Here is a 23968-nt window from a genome sequence, read left to right as displayed (position 1 = left end):
TAATAAATAAATTTAAAAAAAAAAAAAAAAAAAACAACTATTTACACTGCAAAAAAAAAAAAAAAAAAAAAAAAAAAAAGACCTGTTGATTCTGTTCTCACAGCAGCCTACCAGTCACTATCCCCACTGCCACCACCCCAGCCCAAGCCTTGCCAATCTGGCCTTCCTGACCCTTTTGACTGGCTCATTCTCTATACTGAAACCTGTGGGATTGTTCTAACATGCAAGCTTGAACACAGCACTCTCCTGCACAAAAGTATTTGATGGCCCCCATGGATACGATATACTCCTGAATCTTTTTATTAACTGGGAGGCCTGGGTGACCTACTCTGGCTTGTCACTGAAGCCTCTATTTAGACTCTCTACTTTGACCTTACTGTACTTGTTTCACTTCCTCTACCTTGCCCTGTTTCCTCTCACCTCTGGGGTACAGTGTATTCTTAAACATCCTTGCTTCAGAAAGCCTTTCCTGCTTCCCCCTCCTCACACCTTCCTCTTCCACGCTCCCTAGACTGGGTGGGATAACTCTCAAGTGTTAGGGAAGCATCATCCCTAGTGGGGCACTTATCAGTGTGTTGTCATCACCTAGTTATTTGTCTCATTCTCTGTGGGCCAAACCTGTCTTCTCAATTGTATCTCCTCAGTGCCAAGCACAGTGACTGAAACATAGTGACAAACATTTATTTTTACATGACATGAATGAGTAAACAAATGAAATTACACTGGAAGAGATTTCTGGATAATTCATTTTGCAAAAAGAGGAACTTTAGCCCCCCACTTTGGAGATGCCAGTATCTTTGAGATGTTAAGGATTTTTTGTTTTGTTTTTGTTTTTTAATTCTGTAAATACATTACAGGTTTTGTAATGCCTCCGATTCGGGAATTTGTTTAAAACTCCCCAGTGGCTTAGAGCTGCACATAGAGTAAAATCTAAACTGTTTCTCATGGCCTACATGGTCAGCCATTGTTTACCTGACTTAACTAACCTCTCTGACCTCTCCTGACACGGTTGCCTCCCTGGCTTGTATGCTCCTGTGCTTATTCTTGTCCCCGTACAAAGCACATCTGTTCTTGCTGTGAGGCCTTAGCAACACCTGCTCCTGCTGCCTCAGAAGGTTCTTCCCTGATCCTTACACGCTGTAGCCTGCCCTGACCCTTCTGTCCCCACACCCATCGCTGTCTACCACAATACTCTGTGTTATTTCCCTAATGGTAGTAAGAGTTGACAAATCTTACTACTCTTACTACTGTTAACTCATCTCAGCTACTATTCTGGAGGAACACAAAGCACTTGGTTTTGGTGCTAACCCGCTGGGAGTTGGCCTTATCCTGAACAGTTGCAAAACTCACCCACAGTTCATCATCTGCTGGAGAGCAGCTTGCAGACGATGAACTGAGAAACTCCATTGCTGGAGAGCAGCTTGCAGATGATGAACTGGGAAACTCCGTCACAGTTTCCCTCTGAAATGTTCTTGCCCGGTAATTCACTTGTTTGTCTCTCCTCATGACACTAAGCTCCATGAGAGTAAGGCCGGTCCTATCTTGTGTATCACAGGATTCTCAGCACTTAGGATAAGGCCTGACTCTGATGCTTCCTAAATATTTGTTAAGTGAATCCATTTTAGTTTAGAAAATAATAAAACTTGGTTTGTTGATAAGCTACAAACTCCTTTACCTGAAGCCTGTCATTAAGATGGAAGATGCACAAGATCATTTATTATCTACCCTAGCTAATTGGCCTAGGAGATAATTCACATAACAATTGATTTTTTATATACTCATAGCCCTGAAATTTCCAGGCTATAAAGACAAAGCCCTTGCTCTATGTGTGTGGTGGTCTGGCCATGCCAGTTCTCTTAAGTAAATAGTCACTCTGTCTTCATCCACCCTATTCTCAAAATCAAGCCCTATGTAAATAGTCATCTCCATAAATCCTGTCAAGAAAATTAATTTTTAGGGTATAGTCATTGATTTTATCATAGTCCTCCTAATCCTATGTGACACAGATCCTTTGGAAAGTTGGTGCTGCCAGGTGGTAAGAGTCCCAACAGGCCCTGTGGTTCTCTGGCTTTGTTGACTGTCTGAATGCAACGCGATGGCAACAGGTTAGCTACATTGATTTTAGGGTTATTCTCCTTATGCCTCATGCAAATGAAAAGTGGCAAAAAACAAAACAAAACCCTTTTCCTTTCCTAGATAAGACCTGTAGGGGAATTTTGGCTGTTCTTGGTGGCAGTATAATCTCACAAAAGATGTATAAACACAGTGCTTTTCCAAATATTTACAGAGCTGAGGGGCAAGAGGTGGGTTGGCATAGGGCCAGATTAAAATGTCCTGGAAGGTTTTCTGTGATTCCTCAGAACACCCAATTCATACACATGGTCTCCTCGCCTGTGAAATGGGGCTAATGGTAGAACTCGCCTGCTGATCTTGTTGTGGGGATTGAGGAGATGATGAGAGCCGTGTGCTCCGTGACCTGCCTGGTAATGTGCCTTCAGTAAATGTTAACTCTTAGTACTGTTAGCTCATCTCAGCTACTATTCTGGAAGAACACAAAGCTTGTGGCTTTGGTGCTAACCCACCGGGAGTTGGCCTTATCCTGAACAGTTGCAAAACTCACCCACAGTCCATCATCTGCCGGGGTGCAGCTTGCAGAATGAGTCGGCTTCAGGCAACTCATTTCTTGAGCTCTTCCCTGCCCACACGTACTGTGAGTTGCCAAGAAAGTAGCAGCTGCATTCACCAGTGGAAATTCCCCTGGGGCCCCCTCGGAGGCCACCCCTACCTCTGGTTATGGGCGAAGGCGTACCGGGGAATGGCTTCCTCCACCAACTCCTTAGTGTCCGATGTAGGTCTCTAACTACCAGTGTGAGTCCTGTGGCTCCTCAGCAGTGTCTCTGCACCTGTCTCTGTCATCCTCCTAAGCAGGCGGAGATGCTGATGGGGAATATAGTAGAAGGCACTTGGGGCAGGACTCCATTTTCTTAAGTTTCAGTAGAAGTTTGGATAACCTGTAGTTTTTAAAGATTGATGCTCCTGCCTTCTTTCCTCTCCTTATGGTAACCACATGGTTTGAAGTTCCCTTTGCCCCTGTTCGGAAACTCTGACCCTTGAATAAAGGGGTAAGGTATTTAGATTCTGAAAGTTTCATGGGGGAAAGGGGTTAAGGGAAAGCAGCATATGTGTGCAAATGCTGACAGTCTGAATATTACATTATCTATTTCAACAAATAAACCTTGGACCAGATCAGGCTACCCAATACAGAGACAACATTGATCTTTCAGGAGGGATTTGCCAAGTCCGAAATGCCAGCTGTCCCTTCCTGCCCATTGGGGGTAGAGAATGCCTCTTTTGGACTAGCTGAAATACTCATTACAAATATTCAGGCCTCCCTCTAACCTGAATTAATGTATTATTGCTTATCCTTTTGTCTCTCCCTTAAAAACGTGTATAAGGAGCATTCCTTGGTGATTCCATGAGGGTTATGGAGGTACATTTTACCTGCCTGAGTATCTCCAGCATCATAGCTGGAGGTGCCGTGGGTGGGGGTCTGTGTGCCTGTGTGTGCGCAGCATGTGTGTGTCTATAAAAGCTCATTCATTCCCTTGCTGTAATTCAGTGTTCAGACTCAGCTTGCTGACTGATGGACTGGAGGAAGCCAGTAATTCTTAATTCAGGAGAAGAGGCTAAGGGAGAACAAATCTACCCTCCTGCCTCTCATCAGCCCCCTTGTTCTGAAACACTGCAGTGGTTCAGAGAAGTCTCCTCTTAGAGCTTTCGTTTCTTTTGGAGGGATGGTTTGAACCTAGACTGGATCTGCCCCATTTTTGCCTTGGCAGTCTTGATGGACAGAAGCAACAAAATCCATATACTCAAGAGACTGAAAAAGGGGAGAGGAGGGAAGGAGTGTGAGGCCAAATTGCCCCACTGGGGATGGGATTATAAAGGAGTGAGACCTTTCTGTCAATACATGTTGTAAGCCTTATGGTGGGCTTACTGCACCCCTAGTATTTATCAGAAGGAATTAATGAGAGATCTGTGCAACAGTGAATGGATTTTTACCCCTGTATTATTTACAATAGTAAGAGAAATAATTTAAATGTCCAACAATACTGATGGTTGTGTAGTTATTACACAGCCATGAACTACAATGCAGCTACTGAAAATTATATTGCTGATAACTGTTTATTGATATGGGGATATTATAGAACAGAACTACTTTGTCGAAGAAAACAGAATGAAAAAGTGTGTAAATTATGGTGTCATTTGAATGCATGAGATGAAATATGTATGGATGCATATATACGCAAAGAAAGGTTGTAAAATAGTCACTAACATGTTAACTGTGGTATCTGGATTAGGAGTATTGATAAGTTTGGTTTGGTTTTGTCTTTTGCTTATTGTTTTTTAACAATAAGTATGAAGTCTTTTTATAGCTAGAAACAACAAAGTTTCTTTCTGTATTAAGAAAAAATTTCTGCACTAAAAATATATGTTATGGGGTGTCCCTCCTTTTTTTCTTTTACCAAAAACAAAGGAAGTAGGAAGAAAGTAAGCTGGCTTTGGATATTTGAATTAAGCAGAGCCCTGGAATCCTCCGTGTTTATTTTTGCTTTTCCAAAAGCAAATTTTTCCAAAAGCAAAAAATGGCTGTGCACACCCTAAGGCTATTTATTTCCTTCCTTAACTCCACTACTTTATCCGATTCAGCAAATATCAATCCTTGCCCTTCTGTCAAGGGAGCACTTTCTGTTTACTAGACATGGTGCCCACCTCTTGATGTATGTTAACTCCTGCAGTCCACACAAACACCCTTTAGGGTAACTTTTACCCTCGTTTTCAAAAGAGGGGAGTGAGGCAGAGTTGTCACAAGGCTGGCAAGCAGAGGAGTGAAGCTTCCCAACCACACTCTGCCTCCACTGCCCCTCCCTTGCTCTTCCCACTTGACCTTGCATCCCCGGTGCGAAGTTTCTCACTGAATGTCCTCTAGGCCTGTCTTCCTAAAGGAGCCATCCCGTTTAAAGAGCCAGGATTTAGCTTCTTTGCAGAGATTAGGGCAGGGAGAGGAGAAGTAAGAAGTTAAGAGGCCATGGCTCAGAAGGAAAAGGAGGGAGGAAAGCTATTGCAATGGCCCACCTGCCACCCTCAAGAAAGTCAGCCATTCTCAGAAGCCTAACATTCAAGGATCCAGTCCAGCCTACCTTGTCCAGCTTAGGAATGGGGACTGTTTGTCACTCACCTTGTGGATATTATAATATCACCTTGTAGAGTATTATAAGAATGAGCAGCGCCATCTCTGGCAGCATTTGTATGAAACGTATGTGATGTTGCTTTTAAGAACATGGAGTCCAAGGATAAAGCCCACCCCAAGGAGGAAGTACTGCCCTGTGACTCTGTGTCCCTTTCCTCTAACCCCCTCACGACTCCATCTCCACGTGGGGCTTCTAAGAAGCCATCCACAGCAGTGCCTAGGGACTCAGACTCCTCACTGTGCCACCATCAGTATGAGTGTGGAGTGGGAAGTAGTGACTCTTCCCCATCTTCCCAGGCCTATTTGCTGCAACATCAAGCCTCTCTTACTCTTGAGCAAACCAATGGAGAAACAGACATCTCCTGTTTTCCTGCCCTGAAAGAAGATTCTGGGGCTTACTGAAGTTTCATAAATGAGCCGGAGCTCAGGATTGACACCTCCACGTGAACATGAAATTTTGAGCTTTGGGCACAGGTAATTTGATACCTGTGGACCTATTTGCCACTGGTGACACAACCTGAGCACCTACGAACTTGTCTCTGTACATTTTCCGTTGGGGAGCTTTGCTGTGCAGACACAGTGACAAGGCTGTGCTAAGAGGGGAAGTAATCCTAGAATGAAAGCTCTAGAACCTGAGATGTAGTACTTTTTCTCTCTTTCCATTTGTTTGCATGATGGTGCAATTCTGTCTTCATTTTCACTTCTGTGTGGATCAGTGCCTTAGGATTTAGAGATGGTACAAATACTGAGTCCTTAAATCTACTCTTCATTTTAAAATAAAAGCAGGATTTTTTCAGGACAAGCCAAGCATATTCTAATTATAACAGCTACCATTTAGTAAACATTTACTATATCCAGGCTTTAATATACTAATGTATATTGTATATATTATCTCCTTTAATTATCACCAATCCTATGAAGTGTAGGTATTATTAATGATCCCCATTTTGTAGGCAAAGAAAATGAGGGACACAGAAGCTAAGTTGCCCAGGGTGACACAGCTAATAAGTGGCAGAGCCAGTAATTGAAGGCTGTCTGACCCTAAACTCCTGCACGTAGCTGTTAATTCAGTATTCTTAAGGATATTGTTTTCTTTTAGAAGTCTGCTTATCAAGTGTGACAAGTTTCCTCTGAAAACAGATAACCCATGAAACTACTGAGAAGCTTCCAAGCTAATTTTTCTTCTTTTCTATTTAATGTATATTTATGCGATCATGGAATGGGATTTCACCTGTTTCAACAGCTTCCAGGGCAATTTAAGCAAATTTTCTGGAAGTCTGTTTGGTTTGTGTCAGGCCTTTCCTGGTCCCTTGTGTCTGTCGGGTTTGTGTAGGAGTCGTGTGGGAGCTTTTTTCGGAGCCATCCGCCTTGTGGAAGCCGCACAGGCAAGGCCAGAGGAGAACAGTGGCACAGGTATTCAGAAAAGCCCGGCTTCCGATGTCAGTTTGCCTGAGGTCAGGCCAAGCACCACCACTTTCTGGCTCTTAGCAAATTACTTAATCCCTCCAACCTGCAGCTTACCCTTATGCAAAATCAGGGCTGCCCTTGCAGGACTGTTGTGACGAGTCAGTGACAGGGGAACGTTCAGCCCTACCTGGCATGTCGTAAGTGCACTCTATCCATTGGGAGCTGTAATTTTAGAAGCAGGACTTCGTGTTGTTGCTACGTCTTGCTTCAGCAGAGAGAAACATTTTGCTCTTGACACTGATTCTCCTTTCTCAGCTGTAAGGAGGCCACAGTCCCCTTGATTTTGAACCCAAAAATGGAAAATGAGAGCACTCCATCTCACAGGACACGAGGGACTGATCAGTCCTCGTGTCTGATCCCTCCCTTCTCAGAATCCCTACAGTTCTTTTGACCAAATCTCTGATTAGCAGTTAAAGTTTATTAATTCAGTGGATAAGAAGCTTACACATATTTCCAGAGCCAAAAATAATAATAAAATCCATGCAAACAAATAAAAGGTCTTAGAGGAACAAAGTAATCACAATGGTGTTTTGCTACTAAGTACAACACCTGGGGCATTCACACTTCCCAGTCATGTTCAGAGCTGATGTACAGCACAATGGGAACCAAGATCAGTGGTTCCCACCTCTGGTTGCTCATCAGAACCACAAGACCAGAGCAGGAATAGTGTTTTGAAAGTATAGCTTTTTAGGCCCCAACCCTGCCATACTCATTCAATTTCTTGCTAATGTGAGGACCTGCCATTTTGTAAAGTACATTAGATTTTCTTTCATTTTTGTAATTTGCTAAATTGTCATTTGTAATAGTCCTTCCCGGAGAGGAGTCTCCTTTCTCTCCTATAGTTTTCTGGGAGAATGACAGAAAGTTGGAGTAAATGTAAAATGCCGTTTTGTCACGATAAGGCTGGGTGACAATACTGGAAGAAGGAAGAGCTGACAGAGACATGCTGTGGGGTTTTGGGGATGACATTGTGGAAAGTTTACCCTCACTAACATTTCAGGTGGATATTTTTGAAAGTGTAGACTGATGATTTCTGAAGGGAACTGAATGAGCTTGTAACACTGTGACCGTGAATACTGTTGCAAGTGAATTAACATAAATATACTGACAAAAAGGGAGTAGAACTTTAGAACTGTTACATCTCAGGTAGTGAAAGTGAGGGTAACCTAGAAAAAGGAGGTGTAATAACTGTAGTATCGAACAGTGTGCTGCGTCCCGCAGATAGCTAGAGATGTGTCAGGTTACACAGAGGAAGAGAAGTTCCTAGGCTGTTTGTTTGGAGCTTGCGTAGTTCCCCTTTTCCAAAATGGAACAAGCAATATACTTTTTTAAGGGTGCACAGAGACTTCATTGAAAAGGCAAGCATTTGTTTCCCTAAACAGAGTGACTTTTTAGCTTTACCAAGAAACAATTTCATGCAGGAAAAGTATGTTTTGCTGTTATCAGCTGCTACTGGGAATTCTGCTATAGACAGGCCAATGTTTACTACTGATATTCTTTCCACAGTTCTTTCAAAATAGGACCCTTTCCATTAAGTTCACATAGTATTCTGGGAAAAGGCTCTGTGATTAGGCAAAGAGACTGTGAAGGAGCTTAGGCAGAAATGGGGGTTAGCTTTGTTTTAATCCCAAATATTTAACCATAAAAAAAGATGCACTGGGGCTTAAGACAGTGAGCCGTCAGCAGTCTACTTTGTTGAGATCTCAGCTCAGATGTCACCCAAAAGAAGTTGCCCTAGCCACAGAATCCAAATTACACCCAGACACCCTCCCCACCCAGGCACCTGCTTTCACACTGCCTTGATTTTGGTTGATTTCATAGCTCTTAATACCATCTAAAATTATCTTCTTTGGTTGTTTACGAGTTTATTTTTGGCTTTACACACTCATAAGTAGTATTTCCCAAATTTTTTCCATTACAATAATAATTTAAATGTTATCCGAAAAAATATTTGGGGCATGTACTTTCAATATGTGTTTGTTTTTATTTACTTAATTATAAAGTATATACCTGTCTTAGTAATTGCTATATTACACACATTAGAAAACATAAAAAATATAAATGTTATAAGAATCAGATATTTAAAATGCCAGTAGGAGCTTTGATATTTTTCTCCTCCACCAGCCTGTGTTCTCCCCCACCCTGTGTTCTCCCCCACCCTACCTTGAAGCTTACTGAACTTGAATGTAAGCTGCCTGAGAGCAGAGGCCTTGCTGGGCTTGTTTCCTGCTGTGCTTCCAGTGCCTACAACTGTGCCTAGCATGTAATAGGTGATAAGTAAATATTTGATTATTAAATATTTATTGTTGAGTAGTAAACAAGGCTAAGGCACAATTCACTCTTCCAGGCTCCTAATAGCCAAGGTTTTACTACATCTTTGGAGGACAGAAGGAGGGGGAAAAACAAAAAAATCATTACAGTAAATCCTTATTCAGCACATATTGTATTAGGAAGGCAATCCTTATTCAGCACATATTGTATTAGGAAGGCATGCCTTCCTAATACAATATGTGCTGAATAAGGATTTACTGTAATGATTCAAATCCTTCACCAACGAGGTAATTACAGCTTCCTTGGTAAGAGCAGAGCTCAGGCAGACAGACAGGTGGTTTCTAGTTTCTTTTATAACAGATGGCACAAATGGACCAGCTTCTGAAGCTTTTTGAGGAAATTTGCTCATAAACAGTTTTAAATATTTTTCTTTTATATCTTCCAACACATGCTTCTTAAAGTAAAAATGCTTCAGTAGATTGCAGGCAAGGGCACATATTATGAATAGTGCTGCATGGGGCAGGGTGCTTGCAGTTTGCCTGAGTAGCAGGTGCAGCATGTCAGGAACATAAGAGGGAGGCTCCGTGCGCCATGGTGGCTAGATACACATTGAATTTTCCAAGTGCTTAAGGAAATAACAAAGCTGTCAACCAAGAATTTTATGATCAGCAAAACTGTTCTTCTAAAATGAAAATGAAATAAGGACATTCCCAGACAATTACTAGAAGAAAGCATAGGAGAAAATGTTTAGGTTAGGCAAATATTTCTTAGATTTAACACCAAAAGCACAATTAAAAAAAAAAATTAACAAATTGAACTTGATCAAAATTAAAACTGTTTGCCCTTCAAAAGACACCACTGAAAAAATGAGAGGGCAAGCCATACACTGGGAAAATATATTTGCAAATATTATCACTAATAAAGAACTTGTATCCAGAATCTATGCAGAAATCTTACTACTCAATAAGAACATCATGTCCATAGAATGGGACAGAATTCAGTAATAAACATAAATTGACTACTTATACATGCCAGAACATGGGTGAACTTCAAAAAACATTATGCCAAATGAAATAAGTCACACACAAAAGACCACACAATATGCAATTCCACTTTTATGAAATATCCAGAAAAGGCAGCTCTCTAGAGTTAGAATGCAGATCAGTGGTTGCCTGTGGCTGAGAATGGGAGAAGGGCTTAACTGCAAATGGCAGGAAGGACCTTTTGGGGTGGTGGTGACATTATAAAACTGAATATGAATGATGCTTGCACAGCTCTATCAATGTTCTAAAAGTTGTACACTTAAGACAGATAAATTTCATGGTATATAAATTATACCTCAATACAGCTGTTTTAAACTCTCCCAGGAGTACAAAGCATTCCTTTAATGTTGATAATTGTTTTTATTATTCTGTAGGTAGTGTATACAAATGATACCAAAATTAAGAGAGAGAAACGTTAAATGACTGTGCACACCTTGCTTGAGTGGACAAATATGCTTTTCATTCATTAAATTAGCTCTTCCAAAAAATTAAATAGATCTTGGGAAAATATATGCCACACTTTTACAAGAGGGTAAAAAAGGGTTAGTGGCCAAGAACAGAAATTTCCAAAATGTGAGCTGTGTGGCACTGAGATAGCTGAAATAGCTTTCAATGGTGCTTGGATGAACTTTCTTCTATATACTACTAATAAAGAGATGTTATTTACAATGGACTAAAGTAGACATTTGTTAAGGAGATCAATCTAAAGAAAATATTAAGAAAATATTATCTATTAAAATTACATGTGATACACAGATGTGACAAACATAAAGAAGCTGGGGCATGCATGACTGAGGTTGGGCACCACCACCCAGTAGCCAGGAGCAAGAACAATGCCAGTGGGTGGCTGAGAATGAATACTGAAACACAGGCATTCATCCAAGTTTATGCCCAACGTGCCTGTCTCCCTCCCCACCAGAAATGAAATGTCTGAATCTCCACTTCCATCGTATTTGTCAGGCCTAACTGTCTTAGGCAAGCCGGCAAGTGGCCGTATGTGGAGCTGTCATGACAACACCAGAATGAGAGCTGTACCATTTTATGACATCAGATAATTCTGACTCAGAAATGTCTACCTTCCCTGTCTGCCAGCAGTCTTACCGTTGGTTTCTGGTAGATCCATTTCCTTTCTTTTAACTATTTACTTGATCCTGTGGAGTCTTTCTTTAAAATACAGTCTTTAGATATTGTCAGTTCCAAGCATTCACAGTGTGCAAGAGATAAAAGAGGGATAAGACAACTGCAATTCAATGTAGCATCAAGACCTGAAGAAAAACACAGCCCTTGAAGATTCCAAGGAGAAAGATCTAACTCACTGGAGAAAGATCAAACTCATTGTGATATCAAAGAAGCCTGAGCAAGGAGGTCACATTTGAAATGGGCTTTGAATGGCAGGTGAGCGGTGGTTATGGGAAAGGGAAAGGCATTTCATGTGGGAACAGCAGCATCAGCAAGAACATGGAGATGCAAAAGCTTAAAGCACACTCAAGGCACAAGTAAAACCATTTGACTAGAACAGGGGTAGGCAAACCAAGGCCCACAGGCCACATCCATCCAGGTGCCTGTTTGTTCTATGGCTTGTGAGAAAAGACTGTTTTTCCATTGTTACATTTTAAATGGTTATATAAGTACCTCAATAATATTCTCAGTTTTGCCTCTTGGTCTGCAATGTCTAAACTATTTATTTGATGGCCCCTTAAGAAAAAGTTTGCCGACCTGGAGAGCCCTGGGGACTTTGAAGGCAAGTAATGAGTACTGAGAGGGGAGTTGGGGCTCTGTTGTGAACGGCCTTGAAATGAGGAAACCCAGCTAGCTTAAGGGAAAGAAATGGAAGTCATAAACTGACATTTTGGGAAGTCTCACGGTGGATCTAACGCTCAGCACGTTTGGATTTAAGAGCCCAAATTATTATTTTGCTTGGCTCTTCTTCCCTCTTTTTTTTCATTTTAACTTCATTTGCGGACAGATGTTTGCCATGTAATATGAAAAAAGATCTCTGGTCACCCTAAGCCAATACATTTCATTGTTGGATCCAGAAAGAAGAGCATTCATATGCAGTAGGCTCTCCTTATTCACAGTTTTGCCTTCCTTGGTTTCAGTTACTTATGGTCAACGACTGTCTGAAAATATTAAATGAAAAATTACAAAAATAAATAATTTGTAAGTTTTAAACTGCGTAGCATTCCAAGTAGCATGATGAAGTCTTGCTACCCAGGACAGGAATCATCCCTTTGCCCAACATGTCCACACTGTGGACACTAGCCACACTTTAGTTGCTTATTAGCTACCTCAGCTATCAGATTGACTCCAGGTATTACAGTGTTTGTTTTCTTTTTTTTTCTTTTTTTCTTTTTTCTGAGACAGAGTCTCGCTCTGTCACCCAGGCTAGAGTGCAGTGGCAAGATCTCGGCTCACTGCAACCTCCGCCTCCCAGGTTCAAGTGATTCTCCTGCCTTAGCCTCCTGAATAGCTGGGATCACAGGTATATGCCACCACACCCGGCTAATTTTTGTATTTTTAGTAAAGACAGGGTTTCACCATGTTGACCAGGCTGGTCTTGAACTCCTGACCTCAGGTGATCCACCCACCTTGGCCTCCCAAAGTGCTGGGATTACAGGCGTGAACCACCACGCCAGGCCTACAGTGCTTATTTTCAAATAATCTTTACTTAACAGTGGCCCCAAAGTCCAAGAATGGTAATGCTGGCAATTTGCATATGCTAAAGAGAAGCCGTAAAGTGCTTCCTGTAAGTGCAAAGGTGAAAGTTACTGACTTAAGGAAGGAAAAATATATGCTGAGGCTGTTAAGATTTGTGGTACAGTAAGATATTTTGAGAGATTACATTCACATAATTTTCATTATATTGTTTTAATTGTTTTATTATTGTAGTTGTTCATCTCTTATTGTGCCTACATGTATAAATTCAACTTTACCATAGATATATACATATAAAAAACATAGTATATACATAGTTCGCTACTATCCCCGGTTTCAGGCATCCACTGAGCATCTTGGAACATAACCACCAAGGATAAGGGGGACTACTTTATTAGACTCCACAGATGAAGAAGGGTTCAATGCATGTGATCCAGGCCTGCCCCTGCAGTGAAATCAGTGGGACACTGGACCCACCTGGGTCACTTAGGATGGAAAAGAACTTCTCCAAATGAACCGGAAGAAGGGGAATGCAAAAATTCTAGAATAAACTGTAACTACTATTCCAGTCTGCCAGAGTAAGGAATTTATTCTACATTCGTTAAGTAACGAGAAGTTTATGAGCAGGAAAATGCTCTTCATTCAACAACATTCAACAAATATTTGTTAAGCTATGTCTTTAGCAGGTGTATGTACTTACAGTGCACAGTAGGATGGACTGGAATGGTAAAAGGTAAAGAAAACAGGCTGAAGATTCTTGTAACAGTCTAGGTGAGAAGGCCTTTATCCTGTGAGCAATGGGGAAGCATTGAAATGTTTTAAGCAGAGAAATGATGTGATCATCAGATTTGAATTTTGAAATGTTCACCAAGAATAGTTCTCTTAAGTTAAGCATTTATGTATAAAACCTTTTTGCACTGTAAGTTAACTCATAGATTATCCAGAGTGCATTTGGATCCACCTCAGATTTGAAAAAAAATAGAAATTATAATTTTGTGAGATCAGAATTGTGTTTTGCCATGTCTGTTTTTCATTGACTTCTCTGTAGATATTTGGTTTTGAAGTACAATAACTAGAAGAGAATATAAAAATGATTTTTCTTCAGTTTGTTTTTATTCACAGATGGTAAAACTGTTTTTCTCCAGTGGAAAGGGTGAGTTTGCTGGAAAATCATTTAAAGTTTTTTTCCAGTCAAGTCAATAAGCTCTTCAGAACCAAATGAACAAGGGGTAAAAATCACCGTGAAGCCTAGTAAGATTACATTCCTCCACGGCAGCCTGCGCCAGCCATTGTGGAGGGCCAGCGGGAACACAGGGAGAATGTCAGGTTTGTGAATGGTCACGCTAAAGGAGCAGGGCCAGGTGTGGAAGATATAAATGGAGTAAAGAAGAAGCTTGAATAGATTAAAATCAGATCAGAGACAATTTTCCACATGTTTAGACGACTAAATAAGCACCAGAATTAGAGGGAAGTCTGCTATTCACTTGGAGGGAAAGAAAAAGACTTGGAGACTTTCAGCCTTTTCATCCAAGTTTATCTCTCTGCCTCATCTGCTTTCATAGTATCCGGACCAAGGTTTGTGCATTTGCAAGAGTTTAACTTAATCATCCTGGACATTGTCCTTAGCCGAAGTGCTGCTTCTATTGCTGAAAAGTCCTGAACATAGTGAAATATTGTAGGCTCCTTACTCAAGGAATCTCCTCTCTCCAGGGTTACCCGTGAGCTGAAATGCCTTGGGCTACTGCTGCTAATTTTAGATACTCCTTTGTTTTCAGCAGTGGACATTTAGATTCTTATTAAATCTTTTTCCTCCCCCTAGTCCAAACAGGAACTATTCCCTGAAAGTAAACCATATAGGAAAGTATGCCAGAGAGCCAATGCCTCTCAGCCTGTGTTGTTAACATGTTGTACAGCTTACTCAGAATGCTACATCAGAGGCATCCTCCTTGATGTCCCCCTACCCCGGGTAAAAGGAAGAGACCACTGATTTACTGTAATAAGTTTACCAAAATAAAAAAGTCTCTAAAAGAGTCAACATAATTTCTGAGTGCAGTAGGCAGAGAAACAATACAAGTTGGGAGCTGCCAACTGTATTGTGCAACCTAAACCATGGATTGGTGCAACAAAGGCTGAACTATCACTTTGCCTCTATTAAACATCCTTATTCTATGAAGTGAAAGTCGCAGTTTGGGTGGCTGGGGAGAATTGTTTTTTTTTTTTGTAATATTTATTAAATTGTGGTTATAAAAGTAACATGTTAATTGCAAAAATATGTTTTAAAAACACAAAAACTTCATGTATGGGGACAGGGGGTCTAGGGGAACTCTGTACTTTCTGCTCAGTTTTGCTGTGAACCTCTAGCTACTCTAAAAAAATAAAGCTATTTCAAAGTTACCTTTAATCTCATCACCCAGAGAATGCTGCTAATATGTTAAGGTATTTACTATCCATATGTTTTAAGATAGATTTGAACATGTATTAAAAAGTACATGAAATATAAATGTACATCTTCACAAATTGTTATTTAGCAAACACCCCCTAAATAATACTAAATTATTATTTAGTAACTACCCCCCGACACCCGGTTAAGAACTGCAACCTTGCTGGTGTCCACATCTCTTGCTTTCTCCTCCCTCATCACAGTCTTCTTCTTCCCTACAAGGGTAATGTCTAATCTCATGTTTATGGGAATCAATTAGTTTTTATTTATATTTTTACCTCATAAATACATTATTATGTTATTCATGGTAGTCATGTTCTGTAAAGTCACTGCAAACATGGAATTACTGAATACTAAGCCGTTGCATGGAGGAGAAATACAGAGTGAGCTTTCTGCAAGCCCCTGGTCACACATTTTCATCACCTGATCAATACATCACCCTGTTTTTTGTGTATTTCTACTTAAAGACGCCTTATTTAATATTACTATTGATTTATTAACATTGAACTTAGGACCAGCAGCACCATTAACTCATGCCTGGAGCTCATCTGACATACACATTTTCTCTGTAAGGCACATCACAACCTTCTTGTGCTTAGGAACACTTGACAGTGCTTCAGCTGTATGCTTAGGGGCCATTTTAAATGGCAAAATCACCATCGAAGAACACAAAAACGTGGTACTAGGTAGACTTTGAACAGACACTTGTTTACAGTATGAAAGCTGAAACAAGGCAGAGCTTTGTTTCAAAAAAGTATTGATTTTGAGGTTACAGATACATTTTAGCAAGTAGGTGAATTTGCTAATAAGGAATATGGAAATAATGAGGATAGACTGTATATATGCCTATATGCAGTATTTTATTTTTTTGAGTTCAACTTCGTTTGCTCAACCATATTTAAGTAATTTATGTTGCTGTAGTTCATTTTCATTGCTGTAGAGTACACTATTGTATTAATACACGAGAATTATTTTTTCATTCTACTTTTTCTGAAATTTTGAATTTCCAGTCTCTGCTTTTACAAATAATTTGCTATACACATTCTAATACACGTCTTCCAGTGTACACATAACACACCTTTCCCTAGGGTGTATGTCTAGCAATGGAACTACTGGGTCTGAGAGAATAATATCTTCACCTTTGATAGATAATGCTACCCTATTTTTGAAAATGATAGTAGCAATTTACACCCCTCCTGCAGCAAAAAATGAATTACGGATGTACCTCATCCTCATAAACCTCTGGTATTTTCAGCATTTTGATGTTAACTATTTAGTCGTTCTGGCGGGTGTGCAGTAACGTCTCACTGTGGTTTTAATCTGCATTTCCTGCAGTGCAGAAAGGTTGAGTGCCTTTTCTTTTGGATTTTCTCTTTTAATATCCCTATTCAGGTTTCTTGCTCATTTTCCACTTGGTTGTCTTTACTCACCAGTAGGAAATCTTTACATAGTCTGGTTATAAACCCTTTGCTCATTTGTATGTTGTAGGCTGCCTTTTTACTCTTTTAATATTGTTTTTGATATGCCCTCTCTATGCCCTATTGGATAAATTCCAACCTCTGTTTGGGAACCTTCAGTTTCTGGAGTTATTTCTTCTAAAATCTTTATTGTTTGCCTTTGGCATTTAGGTCTATAATCCATCTGGGACACATTTGTTATGTATGGTGTGAGGTAGGGGATTGTGTCATTTTTTTCCCATAGAGATATCCAGTTATTCTAGCACCATGTATAAAAGAGCACTTTCCACTAGTAGTATAAAATAGTATAGGCCCATGATAAATTCCAAACAGTATAAATAAAAAAGTGAATGTACAGTCCGTATCTGTACATTCAGTTCCACACTCTCAACCCCCTGAGACAGTCATAGTTTCTTGCTTACAGATTTTAAGAATCATGTTTAAACATCTCTAGCATTTAAACAGTGGCTTTAGATTATACCCCAGAACAATGAAAGATTGGATGTAGTAGCACTATTGCTTTCCTTTTATTTTTATGTTACTTGAGTGAATTTGTTTTGGCAAGCACAATATCTTCATTATGTAGAGAAAGGCAATTGTACTGCATTCAATTTAAGAGTTATATGCCTAGTAAGGAAGTATTGGGATTTCTTAGCAACTATTCATATCTTTTGAAATAGCAAATGTTACCATATGAACACTTCATAATGCCCCCAAAATGCTTTAGTGTTTTTTAAAATATGAATTCATAAATTGTGAAATTTTTTAGTTGAGAGAAAGTAAATAATTTTTATTCTGGGAAGTTCTGTTGTGCCTGAAATGTGGTATTGGAAGAGATTGAGAGGCTACACTTAGGTTCAACAGGAAAGAATATTAAGCTCAATAAGTATTGTGAGCCATGGTGCACAATAGAAGCATTCTGCCCATTTAACCTTTCTGGCCCTTTCCCTTGAGGTTTTTCTGTACAATGAGCAGTTGAACTAGGACTGTTGTCCAGGTGTCTTTGTTTCCAATCTGGAATTTTTCCCTCTACCTCATATTTCTGTATTATTCAATGAGAAAAGATTCAGATTATTGACTTGGGGAACATTAAGGATGATGTATGTGCTATTCCAAAATCTTGAATTTTGTTTAAATCATGGAATTACTTGCCATTCCTACTCACCCCATCTAAGTTTAAAGTTTATTTAAAACTTCATAAATTATTTTATTCATGTAAATAATTTCAACTTTTGGATTCAGGGAATACATGTACAGGTTTGTTCCATGGGCATATTGTGTGATGCTGGGGTTTGGGGTATGAATGATCCCATCTCCCAGGTGGTAGCCACAGTACCCAATAGTTTAACAAAATTTTTTTTAAGCAAGAAAACAGAATCACTGCATTGTAAACTAGTCAAGCTATTTTTAAAGCAAATTATTGAAGAAGTATTTTAAAATGCAATTCCCTATTATTGTTAAGACCTTAAGGGGATTTCACTAGTTTCATTAAAATAAGAAACAGAACTCTGTCATTTTTTAAATAAAAATGCATGTTAAATTATATTAGATGAGGGGAAATAATCGGTGCAAAGACATCTGCACCTGAGTAATAGAAAAGAACATGGAACAGTCAAGCTCAGGGACATGTGGATTTTTTCTGCTCATAAAGTTGTGAAGTATATACTGAAAATCCAGGAGGTTAGGACTTATACAGGATTTCTGTGTTGTAAAAGCTTGAGTGGACACACATAAGGAATATATATCTTCAAATTTTCAACAGATAAAAACTGGTTTTGTGTCATTTGGTCTGGTTTACCACTAGCCAATTTACCACTATTCTTTTTGGCTCTATTTTCTTGGCTAAAGTTTGATTTCCCTCTACCTTAAGTCAAACCATAAAGGGATATTTTCCAAGGAAGAAGAATTCAGTGAAATGGGATTAGGTTAGATAGGACATTTTAGATTTTCATGGAATTGTATTCTCTTTTTCATCATAGGGAAAATTAAAGCCGCCCCCTGTTACTTAAATAGCACCATCCCCAGTTAACAGTCTAACCCGGAAGGGGAACTGACAGCATTAAGATGAGCCCTGGGCCGGTGATCCAAGGCTCAGCCCAGGCCTGAGACATATGATTGGGGACCTGGACTGCAGATCATCAGCCACTGCCTGGCAGAGGCGTGCAAATGCCAATTTTGCTGCTTCTCCATAGTCTGACACTGCAGAGACTCTTAGTGCAAGACTCTCAGGCCCTTCCTTGTGTGCCTCATCCCTCCTACTTCATCCTTGTTTTGAAAGTCCTACACTAAGCTACAAATCCACTACTCTCTTTTCCTTTGGGAGCAGCCATACCTTTCAACTAGGGGGTCTCATGTCTCCAGGTTGTGGGTATCTGTCTGTCTATCCATCTGCTTGTCTTCTTCCCCATACGACCGTCTTGTCAAAATGCCCTTTGGAAAATTAAACATTGCTTCCATGTGGAAACAACACAGGCAGGGAATTGTATTCATTCATATATCACTGAAAATATCAGGAAAGTAAAGAGTCCAAGGTAACCTCTGAACACTGAAAAAATGTCCATCTAATTTTTTTCTAATGATCATGCCTAATGGTGGTGGTGTCATGGTGAGAAGGAATTCTCAATGTTGGTGGAAATGCACAGCAGTAGAACCTTTCTGGAAAGCTATTGGCATGGTATATCAAGACCTTTAAAAGAAACTCCTAGCCTTTGACCCACTAATTTTACTTTCAGGAATTTATGCTAAGGACACAATTGAGACACTGGCAGGGATCCTCTACAAAGATGTGAGTTGCAATATTATTTATAATAGCTAAAGGGGGATAGGAGTCTGAATGTACACAATAAGAAAATGGTTACATAAATCAGAGTATACCATACAATAGAACACCTGTAGCCATTTTTAAAATATGTTATCAAAGGCTATATAATGGCATTGGAAAATGCCTTATTAAGTGGAAAAAAAGCAGGGTATTAACTACATGTGTAGTATGATTCTCCAAAAAAAGCGAGGACAAATATGCCAAAGTGTTAACAGTGATTATATGTATGATTGTATTTCTTTTCTTCTTTATTTTTGGTATTTTCCAATTTTCTACAAGGCCGTCGGTAATTTTCATTATTAGAATTTTGAAAGATTAACTTCCTTCTTCACGGCCAGCTTACTCCTCCAGTAATAGAACATTTCATCTTGTCGTAGCTCTACTACTGTGGTGTGGAGACCAGAGAGGGTCTGCCACATCCCTTGTCACACTGGGAGCCTGCCTGGGCAGCCCTGCCACAGTACGGCAGGCATTCCCTGGCTGGTCCAGCAGACGTTCCATCATTCAAGTGAGTCACCATAGAAGGGTGTCAAGCTGATGATATTGCTACACACTGTACTTGAACTATCAGCCACAACCCAGTATGCTGCCAAACCTTTTAGCCTTATCTTCCTAAACCGTTATTCTTTCACTGTCCAGTGAATTTCAGAGAGACTGACTGGGACTGTCTGACTCCTTTTGAGGACACTGTGGACCAGCAAACTAAAGTGGATGTAAGCCTACCAGTTGAATCCAAACCAGACCAGGAAATGTTCCTTCCATGCTAAAGTATATGCCATGTTGTTGCTGTCATTGGGCCCAGATGTGGGGGCCTGGCAGGAACCCAGGAATATTTAGGGGCACTGGGTATTCAGCTCAATACACCCATCTGGACTCTGAGGGTTGTAGGAATGCCTTTAGGAGTCGTCTGCTAGAATTGTAGTTATAAAATCATTTTATCCTCTTTTTAATTGTTTGTTATCCTTGGCTTCATTAGTGGGAAAGGGGTTGCAAATTTGATATTGGAGGTTTCAGAGCCAGGAGTGAAATTGACCATTTTGAAATTTGTCTGTTTTGTTTTGGGTTTGATGAGAGGCTGGAGGGAGCAAGATTTTTATTTTATTTATTTATTTATTTTGTCTGCCATTGTCATTTTTAAGTAACCTACAGCCAGACACTTCTGTAGTGAAAGGAGAATTTAAGGTTCTACAGAGTCCTGGATAATAACCATCCCTGTGCATCTTATATCTCACATATGTGTTTGTTCTATGAGTATGAGAATGTGTAGTCATACACCTTTAGTTTTGCATCAGAACCAAAATACAATGTGCTCTTTATTTCTTGGAGGAGTGTTCGTCTGTTTACAGTCCTTCTGTTGCAATAGGCATCATTGTGGTACATAAAAATGTGCAGTAGTATTGTTGATAGGTTTATTGCCATGACTCTAAAGTACAAATAAACAAAAGGCATAATTTATTTAGTCATTTAAAAAATCACAGAAGTGAAGAGTTCTGTAGATGTTGATTAGGTCTGCTTGGTCCATTGCTGAGTCCAAGTTCTGAATATCCTTGTTAATTTTCTGTCTTGATCTGTCTAATGTTGACAGTGGAGTGTTAAAGTTTCCCGCTATTATTGTGTGGTAGTATAAGTTTCTTTGTAAGTCTCTAAGAACTTGCTTTATGAATCTGGGTGCTCCTGTATTAGGTGCATATATATTTAGGATAGTTAGCTCTTCTTGTTGCATTAAGTTAGCTCTTCTTTTTGCATTGATCCCTTTACCATTATTTAATGTACTTCTTTGTCTTTTTTGATCTTTGTTGGTTTAAAGTGTTTTATCAGAGACTAGGATTGCAATCCTGCTTTTTTATTTTTTATTTTTATTTTTTGCTTTCCAATTGCCATTCACAATTGCTACAAAGAGAATAAAATACCTAGGAATACAACTTGCAAGGGTTGTGAAGGATCTCTTCAAGGAGAACTACAGACCGTTGCTCAAGGAAATAAGACAAGGACACAAACAAATGGAAAAACATTCCATGCTCATGGATAGGAAGAATCAATATCATGAAAATGGCCATACTGCCCAAAGTAATTTATAGATTCAATGCTATCCCCATCAAGCTACCATTGACTTTCTTCATAGAATTAGAAAAAACTACTTTAAATTTCATATGGAACCAAAAAAGAGCCCATATAGCCAGGACAATCCTAAGCAAAAAGATCAAAGCTGGAGGGAACACGCTACCTGACATCAAACTATATTACAAGGCTCCAGTAACCAAAACAGCATGGTACTGATACTAAAACGGATATATAGACCAATGGAACAGAACAGAGGCTTCAGAAATAACGCCACACATCTACAACCATCTGATCTCTGACAAACCTGACAAAAGCAATGGGGAAAGGATTTCCTGTTTAATAAATTGGCTGGCCGTATGCAGAAAACTGAAACTGGACCCCTTCCTTACATCTTATACAAAAATTAGCTCAAGATGGATTAAAGACTTAAACGTAAGACCTAAAGCTGTAAAAACCCAAAAAACAACCTAGGCAATACCATTCAGGACATTGGCATGGTCAAAGACTTCATTACTAAAACACCAAAAGCAATGGCAACAAAAACCAAGATTGACAAATGTGATCCAATTAAACTAAAAAGCTTCTGCACAGCAGAAGAAACTGTCATCAGAGTGAACAGGCAACCTACAGAATAGGAGAAAATATTTGCAATCTGTCTGTCTGACAAAGGGCTAATATCCAGAATCTATGAGGAACTTAAACAAATTTACAAGAAAAAAAAAAACCATCAAGAAGCGGGTGAATTATATGAACATATACTTCTCAAAAGAAGACATTTATGTGGCCAGAAAACATATGAAAAAAACGCTCATCATCACTGGTCATTAGAGAAATGCAAATCAAAACCACAGTGAGATACCATCTCATGCCAGTTAGAATGGCGATCATTAAAAAGTCAGAAAACAACAGATGCTGGAGAGAAATGTGGAGAAATAGGAAGCTTTTACACTGTGGCTGGGGGTGCAAATTGGTTCAACCATTGTGGAAGACAGTGTGGTGATTTTTCAAGGATCTAGAACCAGACATACCATTTGGCCCAGCAATCCCACTACTGGATATATACCCAAAGGATTATAAATCATTCTACTATAAAGACACATGCACATGTATGTTTATTGCAGCACTAGTCACAATAGCAAAGACTTGGAACCAACCCAAATATCCATCAATGATAGACTGGATAAAGAAAATGTGGCACATATACACTATGGAATACTATACAGCCATAAAAAGGGATGTGTTCATGTCCTTTGCAGGGACATGGGTGAAGCTGGAAACCATCATTCTCAGCAAACTAACACGGGAACAGAAAACCAAACACCGCATGTTCTCACTCCTAAGTGGGAGTTGAACAATGAGAAAACATGGACACAGGGAGGGGAACATCACACACCAGGGCCTGTCAGGGGGTAGGGGGCTAGGGGAGGGATAGCATTAGGAGAAATACCTAATGTAGATGACAGGTTGATGGGTGCAGCAAACCACCATGGCACTTGTATATCTGTGTAAGAAACCTGCACATTCTGCACATGTATCCCAGAACTTTAATTTTAAAAAATCACAGAAGTACTATGGAGTATGCATTTTATTATTATACCAATTCAAACATAGTGGTAATAAATGTTAAAAAGTGGTCACTTAATACCAAATGTTACTGCTATGGCTAAACCATAAACAAACAAATGAAATTCTGAAATTCTGTTGTTAAAAATTACATTTGAGGCCAGGCACGGTGGCTCATGCCTGTAATCCCAGCACTTTGGGAGGCCAAGGTGGGTGGAACACCTGAGGTCAGGAGTTCACGACCAGCCTGACCAACATAGTGAAACCCTGTCTCTACTAAAAATACAAAAAATTAGCCAGGCATGGTGGCGGGGATCTATAATCCCAGCTACTTGGGAGGCTGAGTCAGGAGAATAGCTTGAACCTAGGAGGCAGAGGCTGCAGTGAGCCAAGATCGCACCATTGCACTCCAGCCTGGGCGACAAGAGCAAAACTCTGTCTCCAAAAAAAAAAAAAAAAAAAAAAAATTGCAGTTGATACTATGATAATCAACATGGAGATTGAGGAGTAAGTTATTATAATAGTTACGAATATCCTGCATTCCAGCCGCACCCCCAGATAATTTCAGCCATGTACTTCTGGCCAAGAACCACTTAGATATCTGAGGATGTGAAAACCATTTAGAACCCACATTGTGTTCACAGAATATGTTCCCAACTATGCCATTAGCCAAAGGCATAATTCTTGGTACAGATGGAATAGGAAGCTGGAGGTGTTTCCTACTTATTAAAGTCATTAAAAAAAAAAAAAAGTTGGAAGGACTTTTTAATTGTCCTGTGGTAACCACTGACCAAAAGAACACATTGGTAAAAGCCCCTGGGTCTGGGCTGTTCTCTTGAACCTCCAAATTGTCCCTGGTTCTGCTTGGGTTCCTGGACTGGGTTGTGGTTTGAAAGTTGTTGCCAGGCTTTGCCTACTAGGTCATTGTCTGGTGGGGCG

At 39.8% G+C, this 23968-nt stretch overlaps 1 protein-coding gene and 1 long non-coding RNA gene across 9 annotated transcripts in view; both read left to right on the top strand.

Moving 5' to 3' along the window:
- The window catches only part of ARHGAP26 (Rho GTPase activating protein 26), a 466949-nt gene that overhangs the window by 419212 nt on the left and 23769 nt on the right, over positions 1-23968 (top strand). The gene's annotated exons all lie outside the window — the stretch shown is intronic.
- On the top strand, positions 1120-22487 carry LOC126957266 (uncharacterized). The gene is made up of 2 exons (XR_007726703.1): positions 1120-11427; positions 13028-22487. It is a non-coding gene; the product is annotated as an uncharacterized LOC126957266 (long non-coding RNA).

The sequence above is a fragment of the Macaca thibetana genome, chromosome 6 (assembly GCF_024542745.1).
Source record: "Macaca thibetana thibetana isolate TM-01 chromosome 6, ASM2454274v1, whole genome shotgun sequence".
Classification (NCBI taxonomy): domain Eukaryota; kingdom Metazoa; phylum Chordata; class Mammalia; order Primates; family Cercopithecidae; genus Macaca; species Macaca thibetana.
The sequence above is the reverse complement of the archived record's forward strand: the minus strand, read 5'-3'. Positions and strand labels throughout refer to the sequence as shown.